Genomic DNA, 12891 nt, shown 5'->3' with positions numbered 1-12891 from the left:
AAACTGACCCTTGTCGGTGGGAAGCTTAGCTGGGTTGTTATGCAGGTTTCTCAGTTTTCCTTCAAGAGCTCTTTATTCATGGCTGTATTGGGATTCTCACACCATGGCCCTCTCAGGGGAGTCAGTCTTAATATATAGTGGCTAGCTTTCTCTAAAATATCTACATGAGAGCTTCCAGACTAAATTTCTTAAAATTTAGATCAGAACACACCCAAAGTGACTCTGATATTGGTTAAAGCAAGTCACAGGCAAGCCGTATTCAAAGGGAGAAGACTAAATGAGAGTGGGAATACTAGAATAGGTATGGCTCATGGCAAGCCACCGAAGTTAACAGTGTATCACTGTTTTTGTATTATATAAAACCTTGTAGCCAAATAACCCACATCTGTTGTTATTGACTCAATGATAACTGAGTCAATAACAATGGGATCAATAATCAAACTTCAAGGTTATAAAACTGACTGAAGTTGTTCCTATTTAAGTGTAGTCATATATTAAGTGTAGTCATGTATTAAAGATGACCCTCCAAAATAAATATGATTGATATATTAAAATACTTATCAGAAATGTTATTAATTTTTATAATAGAAAGTTCATAATACATATGATTAATATCTGAAATTATAAATTATATCCATTTAGTATAATTAGGATACCAAGCACTTACTATAGTGTCTCCAATCTTATTCTGTAGATTTATGTGCAGGCTAATTTATCTAATCAATTACTGTACAAATAGATGAATAAATTTTTGAATAATATGCAAATGACCTACAAACTATAGGTAAAAATATAGGGTTATAATATATTTAGAAGTAATAAATGAATTTCTGAATACATAATAGTTAATAGTAAATAACCTTCCTGATATAATCTTATCAGTAGCTTATAAGTCTACACCATAATATTGGTTCTATGAATTCATAAACCACATTGTTTCAACTTTATATACCCAGTGCCAGGCACATGGCAAGTTCTTCAAAGCCATGTAAATGCTTGTTGGATAAAGGAATAAATAACTAATCAAAAAATTCAATTACACTGATGATTTTGAAGTACAAATGATTTGTGGATGTTTCTTATTTTTGTTCACTCTATATCAGACAGTAGGTATAGATGTGGAAAAGAAACTGTAATTGAATGCACTAAAATATGAAACTAAAAATATGTGCCTAATTTGAAAGCAACAACACTTACATTTTATATTTATATTTTGAAAACAAAATAAAGACCAGAAAGTATAGTTACCAGGCAAGCATAAAAATTTAAAGGGGACATTATGTACAGGCTTTCTTAAAATGATGAAGAGAGGTATGGAAGCAATAGAATCATGTTTTTTCTCCATGCCAAATTTGGAATCAATTCAAGAAAACAGATATTGAAGACAGATAGATGGAAATCAAAATATTAACTGCATTAGAGATAAAGCTAGACTGGAGAATACAATTTTGGTGAGTGGATTAAAGTGGTATTCTCATATTTTCTATCCAAAGATGAGCCATTGAGAATAAAAAATTGAAAAAACATTTGTTTGCCAGTGTCACTGATTCACATTAGTTCAATCTCAATATTGAACAATAATAGAGACAGAGTTTTCTCACTAAGGCAGGTTTGAGTCCTGATCTTTATAGTAACCTACATTGCTGTCAATATGATGATCAAGAGAAAAGTTGAATGAGCTGAATGTTAAAAACAGCCCGCTCAAAGAAAGAGACAGCAACAGGTAGTGAGCCTTGTATAATCATTGCTTCTTTCCATCATCACATAAATCATGTAATCTCTCTCTGCTCACTTTGTAAGGGCTAAATGAAAGACAGAAAGAAGACAATAAATTTTATCAATATTTTACCCCTGAGGAGAGTAGTAAAAGTACTTTCTTCTCTATAGGTTCTTTCTCTTAACACATCCCCGTTCTTTGGTTTTCTTTATCTTTTGGGCTTAATCAATTAAATACTTGGTCAATTGGGATAGGTATGAAGATGCACATACAACCATTCTATGAGAACAGAATTGCTCCTATTTCATGCTGCCATTCCACTAGTACAAATCATTGCTATTTGTGCATTCTCCACAGGTATTTTTAATTTGGGGAAATTTTAAATCTTGCCCTTAGAGGCTTTGAAAAGGATATAATAAAATGGTATTCTCTCTTCATTCCTTTATATTTCTTCTCTTTCTTACCTTCCAATATTGTTTTGTTAAGCTAATGATCATTAGCACATCCCCAATTTGACACATTTGCTGTGTTAAGTCACTAACTTGCCTACTTTGCTATATATGGTATGGTAATCTGTCACTGGACGTTCCATTCCATTAATGGTAGAGAACGTTAGGCACTCAAACCCTATCTGTACTATTTCAGGACAACTGACATGCCCTTTGTGCTTATGATGAGGCAGAGTAATACTAGGGCATAAAAGCTCACACAGGTGTTGTTAAAATTAGAGGATGATTCTTACAATATTTTGTTGTTGAAGGAATAGCTATGAAAAACCAGAATGTCAAATTAGGAAACTTTGATTACATATCAAGTGATAGGCTTTTTGATCTAAATAAAGGTAATTATATGTCACTAGTACAGTATCAAAATTTACAGTATTTAAATAGGATATGGTCTTCTCAAGCCAGATAACACATAAGACAAATATATCATTTGACCATAGTCAGGTAAAGGGATCTCACTTTCACCTAAAGGGAGGCAAATTGTGTGTGTGTGTGTGTGTGTGTGTGTGTGTGGTGGTGGTATACTTTAAACTTTTGGATAATACTGTTCCTAAAAGTTACTCCAACTGTTTTGTCAGATTTCAACATATTATTAAATAACTAATATTCTCATTCAATAAAGGAGGTACACATTTCCATGTTTGTGGAATGTCATAGATGTGCTTTTAATCTGCCTTGAATGGACTTTGGGGAGCTAAAGCAAAAAATAATTTCTGCTATAAATTTGAAGGATAAGAATGATAGAGGCCATTGGGTTATAGGTACTTAGAAGGACATCTCTTCTCTTTTCTAAACCATGCCTTTGACCAAGATATAAAACTAGTAGGTAGTAGTATTAGATTTTTATTGCTGTGTAACAAATTACCATGCTAAATGGTAAATTACTTTACCATTTAATAGCAGCTCAAATTAGTTATATCATGATTTCTATGGGTCACATATGTGGGTACAGATTAGTGGATCCTTTGTAAAGGGTCTAATCAAAATGAAATCAAGGTGTCAACTGGGATGGCAGTCTCATCTGAGTCCTCTTCCAAGCTCACTGACTGAGGGCAGGGTTCAATTTTTTATAGGTTGTGGTACTACGGTTTTCGAGTCCTAAGGCTGCTTGCTATTCCTACCCATGTGGCCTCTCCACATTGCAGCAGTTTGCTTCTTCAAAGCCAATGAGAGATTCTCTTGGCTGACTGAGCATCTCTGAAATCTCATGTCTCTGACATTTCCATTCTTTCATAAAGCACACACCTGATTAGGTCAGACCTACACAGTATAATCGTCCTATAATCAACTTAAAGTCAACTGATTATGGACCTTAATTACAACCATAAAATCCTTTCACGTTTTTCACATAAGGTAACTAATCACAGTAGTGATATCCCATCATATTCACAGATCCCACCCACATTCAAGGAAAATATTACATGTATACCAGGGACTGGAAATTGTGGGGACCATATTAGAATTCTAAGGACAACAGCACTAAGGAAACCCCACAAAATAATCTGAGTCTGTGCACAATTAGCTACATGGTAAAAGCCTATTTGGGATATGAGAAGTTATCACATCAAAATTCCTGTGAGATTCTACTGACAACTGTAGAAATATCACCAAACCAACCTGAAACTAATCTTGCATGCACGCATGCACACACACTTGTAACTGTTGCATGAGCCAAAGGTTTAGGGTATTCTTCTCAATGAATCATCAATGAAGTAATGAAGTAACTGTTGCCAAAAGGATATGATGTATTTCCCCAGATAAGTTCTCAAGGAGAAATCGGAGAAAATTAAGAAGTGAGTTTGTTTGAAAACCGTCTTAGAAATAGAAAGTTAATTTTGTGACACATATGATCTGTGGTTGAGGTGTAATATCTTTTTCAAGATTTGGTATTGAAGTAGTATAGGCCTCATACAATGATTTGAGAATTATTCCTTCTCTTTAATTTTACGGAAGAATTAGCACAGAGTTAATTTCATTTATTTTTAAAAGTTTTGTATAGTTTAATATTGAATTTATCTGAGGCTTGAATTTTCTTTGTTGATAAGTTTTTAACTAAAAAATCAATTTCACACACATATATAAACTAATTCTTCTTTAGAACCCTTAATTTTTACTTTTGTCCTTCAAGAAATGTTCCCATTTCATGTAAGTTATTGAATAAAGTTATTTCCAATATTCCTTGACTATTATTTTAATATGTGAAGAATCTGTAGTGGTGTCACCTCTCTCATTCCTGATATTGGTAACATGTAGTTCTTTCTGAAGAAATAATTATTGAAAGACATTAGCAAATTAATTAATTGATTGATTATTTAAATGTAATTAATTTTATTTCCAAAATTTGGATTCTGTGATTTTTTTTCTCCCTTCTGGTTTTTAAACCAAAACCCCAATCTATGAAATAACTAATATTTAGATAAATTTCTATTACTCATAAAAAATTTTGGAGAAAACTGGGAAGAAGAATACTGACCAATTTACAAAAGGATAAGTTTTCTGGTAATTTAAAATTATCTGTCATCCAAGCAATACACCTAGAATTTGTGCATGATGCTTCATTTGTTAAAAATTTCATAATATATTTTATTAATTTAGAAAAGATTGAGCTATCTAACAACCATCAAAAGAGTCTATTTATACATGAAAAATCTATTGTAACAGTCTATCCAAATATCTTCCTCTGGAGTACAGTATTGAAACTACTTTGATTTTCAAGAACCTATAATTATTCTAAATTCCAGATAAAACATAAAGTTTCAAAATTTTCTCAGTGGTCTTTTATTTCCATTGATTTCTATTATTGCTTTTTATAAACATTTTTAAAAGTCAAGGATATATTTTCCATCTCCAAACATTAGGAATTTAAGATGTCTACTTTATTTTGGATTTTAGGGCTATTTTGCAATTCACTTAGTTTGCATTATAGGCACTACATCTAAATTTTAGATAGTTGATTGTGCACCTCTGTTATCAGCCTCTGAGTGGAGGTTTTTCCAAGTTTGGTTTTCTTCCCAGAAAAGGATTTCAGAACACAGTACATAAGCCAAGCAACCACAAGCTTTATTGAAAGCAAAAGTATGCTCTCAGGAACGGGCAGGCAGGCTCAAAAAGAGCAGCTTCCCCGAGAGGATGTGGACTTAGATCTTTTATAGTCTTACTAATTGAAGGGAGGAGTATTCAAGGCCAAGGGTTTGGCTTTTACTAAAAATTTGCATAATATTTTCCAGAATTGTGTTCTTTCTCATTTTAATACATTATATGGTTGTTTCAGAACTACCATGGTGATTTCAAAGGTGGAGAAATTTTAAATCCACAATGTAAATGATATAATAATTTGCCCAAATTCATGGAAGGTGGCAGAGATAGCTGACAAGCTGGTCAAGGCCAGTTCTTATCAGCCCCTCTAGTTAATTTCTGCTTAAGAATTATTTTTTAACACCTGCACCTGATCTTCAAGCACCTGCATCTGGTTTCAGCTCTTTCTCCCAACTTCCTACTCTAACATCTATACGTTGTTTTAGAAATTTATGCTTTGGGTGTGAACATGACCTAATAAGCACTAGTTTGTATACAGTTTGATAATAAAAAGTGGACAATATAATTAATTAAAATGTAGTAACAAAGAAGTATCCATTTTCCTTCTCCACAGACAACAGGCTGCATCAGAAAATGGTTAGAATTATGGCCAGGAAGTATAAAGATTTCTTTCAGGACTTAGATAGATACTCCCAATATGTTAAGGAAAGACTGTTTCCTAGGTTGACAAGATATTTCATCCCATTGACTATGCTATCTTATGTCTTTAGATAAAACTCGTAGGCATAGTAATTTTGGGGCCATGCTCCTTTATATAATGTCCTGTCATATATTCCCAATACCATAACTTCTAGAATAATTTAGAGTCAGTAATATTCAATCCTATAGTAACAACTTACAATTTGGACCACATTATAAATATAACATGCAAATACATACAAAAACCTCACTTTTTAAATATTTGGAAATCTTTGCTATTTTGTGGTTCCATGTTCATAATAATAAAAAAAAAAAAAGAATGATGAGTCAGCCTGATAGACTGAAGTGATCTTAATGAGGTTTCATTTAAGAAGTGAGAAGGTAGATGAGGATTGTGCAAAACAACTCATCCATCATAGGGACTGAACCTGAATATAACCATTGACCCTAATTAGGCTGCCAGTTCCATCTACAGTGCTCTCACTCTCTTAGGGATGGACATGCCAAGAGAGGGATGGACAAACTCTTTTTTTAGGAGCAATCTTAGATAATTTCTTTATATCAATGCTTCAGCCCTTTATTCTTGCTGACAATCAGAACTCTATAAGGGAAACCTGGAAATGCCAAACAGCCACAGGATTGGCTGCATCTAAGGTGACTACAGTGTCAGAATCTGATGAGATTACTCTCCATTTAGAGCTGGGTCGTTAGAAACAGCCCTGAGAAACTAGATGGAGACAAATTGTCTTCATTAGAAATTATCCTCAAGTCTAGGTAAAAATACTAGTTTATATTAAATTCATCACATTAACTGGAATCTATTTTTTAATGTCAATAAAGACATTGGTATTTCCTAAGGCAGAAACTGGCTAAATTGAAAGATAGTTACAGACCTCCTTTAGTCCTTGGTTCTTTTCAAAGAAGGTGTAAGAAATATTGGACATTGTTTTGTTTTGCTTTGTTTGCTAAGAAAAACTGTAATAGTCTGTGGAGCCTGCTTTAGTGGAATTAGAAGTCACTTTCAACTCTCCTTTTTATAAGGACTTTCTAGCCTAATAATATCTTTTATTTTGACCCTGATTTGTTCAGCTCCTTCCTGGAAGACAACTAGTTACCTATAAAGGCTGTTACAATGTAAGTTTTGTTTTGGAGCAGGTGATTTCCAGATGCTTGCTTGTTGTTTAATGGGAGGACTCATGAGGGTCAGACATCTGTGTGATAAGGAGAAGGTGCCGTATGTCCGAATCAATCAGAAAAATTGTTTCTACTCTGAGAGTTTGGAAGACTTGAATGTTTATTCTGTATGAGAAAGACAGAGTTGTAACAGACTTGTGGTGGATAACTATTTCCTCATTTATACAGAAAAAGAGAAATCGATTTGGATGGTGCCTAAAGCACCTCTAAAGTCATTCTCTAAGTAGGACAAATACAACACAAGTTGTCTTTTACTAAGGTGCACCATAGTTTCATATAAGAATTTGTGTTGCCAATTGAACAAGCATTTGGTTAGAGTGCGTAAAAAGAGGGTGTTTGGCTACTTTAATAGCCATTGAATTAATATTTTTTTCCTAGAAACTAAAATAGAGAAATGTACGGAGTAAAACTTGTAGATACTAATTTCTTCACACTTTACACAAATATTTTCTGTTTGGAAACATAAGGCTTTTTTATAGTAGTATTTGGTTTGGTAACTATTTCCACAATCTTATTTTTTGGTTTCTGTTTTTTATAACCTAAAAAAAAACTATATCCATTAAGAATCTACTATATTATTTGAAAGGTAAGGAAGGTCTTGTAACTTAATATTATATAACTTAATTTTATCATGTTTTGAATGTGAGCATAGGCTTGTATTTTATGTATGTTTCTTAGCATGAATTTATAAATTTTTAGTTTACATAATATAATCATCCAAAATTAGATTAAAACTAATACAGTATAATATCATCAGATTTTCTTAGGAAAATAAAAATAGAATCTCTGATAGGAATTAAAAACAAATACAGAAAACAAATAGATGTTCTAGATTTTGAAAGTATCCGACACTACTACACTGGTTTTCAACTAATTCATTAAATGTATTTAAATTCTAATAAACAAGCAAAACCACTATATTTTCTTGCCAAAGGAATATTGTATAGCATCTAAACACTGCATAGATTAAAATACTTTACCAGAGAAGCCTAATTATTGCTTCTCAAATTGTGGTCCTTAGACCTGCATTACAAAAAATATCTGAGAGCTTGTTAGAAATCCAGAATTTCAGGCCTCACCTTCAGACCTACTGAATCACAATTGACATTATAAGAAGATCTCTGAGTAATTAGCAAGAACATTAACATTTGAGAGTTTTGGATCAAATCATTGCCCTTATAAATCTAAATATAGCAAAGGTAAGAATATTTAACATAACTGAATAATCACTATTTTCTAAGCATTGTTAGAAGACTAATATATGCAAATCATCTATAATTTAATCCTGGAAAAAATAAATTTATTGTTGTTGTTATTACCTCATTATTATTTCTAAAAAAAACACAACTAGATACTGTGAAGCAGAGTTCTGGTTAAGGGAGTCTGATTCCAGTGTTTATGCAATTAATCACTATGTGATACTGATTCCCTATTACTGCAGCTTATGGGAACATGATATTCTTTTGAGAAAAACATCATTTAATATCGTGTCATTTAGGAAATATTGACTGAGCATCTACTATGTAGGAGGCACTAGTCTAGGATCTGAGGACACAGAACTAAACAAAGTGAGCAAAGTTTTTGTTCTCATCCAATTTATATTTTTAGCAGGAGACAGTTATGCATACTAATTACAACAAAAACTGTCTTTCTATTGACTGTGGGGGATAGACTCTAAGATTGCTTCCAAGAGCCCCATCTCCTGTTTTTTTCACCCCTTTTGTTCCTCCATTTGAGTGTTCATGGGACCTGTGACTGACTTGCTTTTAATCAACAGAGTATGGCAAAGGTATAAACAATTACATTATGTGCGATGGTAATCTATCTTGCTAGGAGACACTCTTTCTCCTTTACTGGCTTTCAAGTAAGCTGCTATATTGTGAACTGCCTATGAAGAAGGCTATGTGGCCAGGGTCTAAAGGCAGTCTCTGATCAACAGCTAGCAAAACATTGGGCCCTCAGTCCAACCACATGGGCTTGGCAACTGATCCTTCTGTAATATGTTCTAAGATGAGAGTCAACCCTCAATTTCAGTCTTTCAGAAGACCCAGTTAAGCCATGTCCAAGACCAACAGAAATTGTGAGATTATAAATATGCCCTGTTTTTTATCACTAAGTTTATGATCATTGGTTATACACAATACATAATTTAAAAATTGTTTCATTAAAACTCAGGTTTGTCTTGTGTCATTTCATGTGTTTTATCATTTATAATTCTTTCAGTAAGCATCCATTAACTATCTTCTATGTGTCTTATACTATTCTAGTCACAAGTGTATTGAATTATCACCAAAGAATGACATTTCTATATGATGAATCAAAATCCAAACAAATATTTTGAAAAACACACAAGTAAAACAAAATTATGTAAAAATTTTAAGTCAAATTCAATTGTTTACAGATCTCTAGCAAATTAGATCAAATATTAGTCAAATTAGATATTTGTTCTAAAATTAAGTTTTTAAAACTTCTCAAATATGTTCTAATCCTTATAACATATAGTTGAACCCTACAAAAATAATTTATAAAATGTTGAACTTATTGTCTCACCTAGATTCTTCTGCTCACATATGAAATATTTGAACCTACACTCTCTGATAGTCTTTCAGATTTCTGGTGGTAAAATTTACAATTATCTATCATTTAGTATTACCAAGTACTAATGTATTAAGAATAGAGTCATAATTATGACTTTGAGTTGTTGACCACATCGTCTTTTTGGTGGTTTAATTGAAAATTTTTCAGTATTGTATGTCATTTACAATGAACCCTCAAAGAGTATAGCTAGATGTCTTACCTCTACCCTTTGTTGATAGAGGACTAAGTAAAACACTTAATACTGGAAACCTGAACCATCAGGGTCTGTGGCATAACCAACCCCAATGAACAAAGATTTGGTATAAACATACAATAATTAAATGATCTTTTTTTTTTTTTTTTTTTTTTTTTTTTTTTTTTTTATTTATTTTTTTTTTTTTTATTTTTATTTTTATTTTTTTTTTTATTTTGGCATATTATGGGGGTACAGATTTTAAGGTTTCAATAAATGCCCATTCCCCCCCTCCCCCCAAAAGTCTGAGTCTCCATCATGACCATCCCCCAGATGGTGCACATCTCACTCACTATGTATGTATATACCCGCTCCCCTCCCCCCTCCCACCTGCCCAATACCCTATTACTGTAGCACCTATGTGTCTACTTAGGTGCTACTCAGTTAATACCAGTTTGCTGGAGAATATATCTGGTGCTTGTTTTTCCATTCTTGGGATACTTCACTTAGTAGTATGGGTTCCAGCTCTAACCAGGAAAATATAAGGTGTGCTATATCACCATTGTTTCTTAGAGCTGAATAGTACTCCATGGTGTACATATACCACATTTTATTAATCCATTCTTTGATTGATGGGCACTTGGGCTGTTTCCACAGCCTTGCAATTATGAATTGTGCTGCTATAAACATTCGAGTACAGGTGTCTTTTTTGTAGAGTGTCACTGGATCATTTGGGTAGATGCCCAGCAATGGGATTGCTGGATCAAATGGTAGATTCACTTGTATCGCTTTAAGGTATCTCCATATTGCTTTCCACAGAGGTTGAACTAGTTTGCAGTCCCACCAGCAGTGTAGGAGTGTTCCTCTCTCTCCGCAACCACGCCAGCATTTATTGTTTGGAGATTTTTTGATAAAGGCCATTCTCACTGGGGTTAAGTGATATCTCATTGTGGTTTTGATTTGCATTTCCCTGATGATTAGAGATGTTGAGCATTTCTTCATATGTTTGTTGGCCATTCTTCTGTCTTCTTTAGAAAAATTTCTGTTCAAGTCCTTTGCCCACTTTTTAATGGGGTTATTTGATTTTTTCTTCCTAATTTTCGTGAGTTCTAAGTATATTCTAGTTATCAGTCCCTTATCGGATGCATAGGATGCAAAAATTTTCTCCCATTCTGTAGGCTGTCTGTTTACTTTCATGACTATTTCTTTGGCTGTGCAGAAGCTTTGTAGTTTGATCATGTCCCATTTATTTATTTTTGTTGCTGCTGTGATTGCCTTTGGGGACTTCTTCATAAACTCTTTGCCCAGGCCGATGTCTAGGAGAGTGTTTCCAACTTTTTCCTCTAGAGTTCTAATAGTTTCATATCTTAGGTTTAAGTCTGTTATCCAGCGTGAGTTGGTTTTTGTGAGAGGTGAAAGGTGTGGGTCCTGTTTTAGCCTTCTACAGGTGGCTATCCAGTTTTCCCAGCACCATTTATTGAAGAGGGATTCTTTTCCCCAGCGTATGTTTTTGTCTGCTTTGTCAAAGATGAGATGGCTATATGAGGATGGTTTTATATCAGGATTCTCACATCTGTTCCACTGGTCAATATTCCTGTTTTTGTGCCAATACCATATTGTTTTAATTACTACAGCTTTGTAGTATAGTTTAATATCTGGCATATTAATGCCTCCCATTTTGTTTTTGTTGCCTAGAATTGCTCTTGATATTCGGGGTCTTCTTTGGTTCCATACGAAGCGTAAAATTATTTTTTCTATATCTGTGAAGAATGCTGATGGGATTTTAATAGGTATTGCATTGAATCTGTAGATCAGTTTGGGTAGTATAGACATTTTGACGATATTGAGTCTGCCGATCCACGAGCATGGTATGGATTTCCATCTGTTTACATCCTCTGCTATTTCCTTCCTCAGTGTTTCATAGTTCTCCCTGTAGAGGTCTTTTACCTCTTTGGTTAAATATATTCCTAGGTACTTTAATTTCTTTGTTGCTATTGTGAAGGGAATTGAGTCTTTGATTTGGTTCTCAATTAGATTGTTGTTGGCGTATATGAATGCCTCTGATTTCTGTGTATTAATTTTGTATCCTGAGACTTTACTAAATTCATTGATCAGTTCCAGGAGTTTCTTGGTTGAATCCTTGGGGTTTTCTAGATACAATATCATATCATCAGCAAAGAGTGAAAGTTTGATCTCTTCTGCCCCTATTTGGATACCTTTGATTCCATTTTCTTGTCTGATTGCTGTAGCCAAGACTTCCAGCACTATGTTGAACAGAAGTGGAGATAGTGGGCAGCCTTGTCTGGTTCCAGTTCTAAGTGGGAATGATTTCAATCTTTCCCCATTCAGTATGATGTTGGCTATGGGTCTGTCATATATGGCTTGTATCATTTTTAGGTATGTCCCTTCTATGCCTATTTTCTTAAGTGTTCGTATCATGAAAGGGTGTTGAATTTTGTCAAAAGCTTTTTCTGCATCTATTGAAAGGATCATGTGGTCTTTGTTTTTGCTTCTGTTTATGTGGTGAATTGCATTTATAGATTTACGTATGTTGAACCATCCCTGCATCCCTGGGATGAAGCCCACTTGGTCGTGGTGGATTATTTTTTTGATAAGTGTCTGGATTCGGTTAGCTAAGATTTTGTTGAAAATTTTTGCATCTATATTCATTAGGGATATTGGTCTGTAGTTTTCTTTTTTGGTTGCATCCTTTCCTGGTTTTGGTATCAGAGTAATATTCGCTTCATAAAAGGTGTCGGGGAGGTTTCCGTTCTTCTCGATGTTGTGGAATAGTTTCTGCAAGATAGGTACTAGTTCTTCTTTGTAAGTATGGTAAAATTCAGGTGTGAAGCCATCTGGACCGGGACTTTTCTTTTTAGGGAGATTTTTAATTGCTGTTTCTATTTCAGCTGTTGAGATTGGTCTGTTCAGGGAATCTATTTCTTCCTGGTTGAGCCTAGGGAGGCTGT

Source organism: Microcebus murinus, chromosome 13, assembly GCF_040939455.1.
Source record: "Microcebus murinus isolate Inina chromosome 13, M.murinus_Inina_mat1.0, whole genome shotgun sequence".
Lineage (NCBI taxonomy): Eukaryota > Metazoa > Chordata > Mammalia > Primates > Cheirogaleidae > Microcebus > Microcebus murinus.
This window is presented reverse-complemented; position numbering follows the sequence as displayed.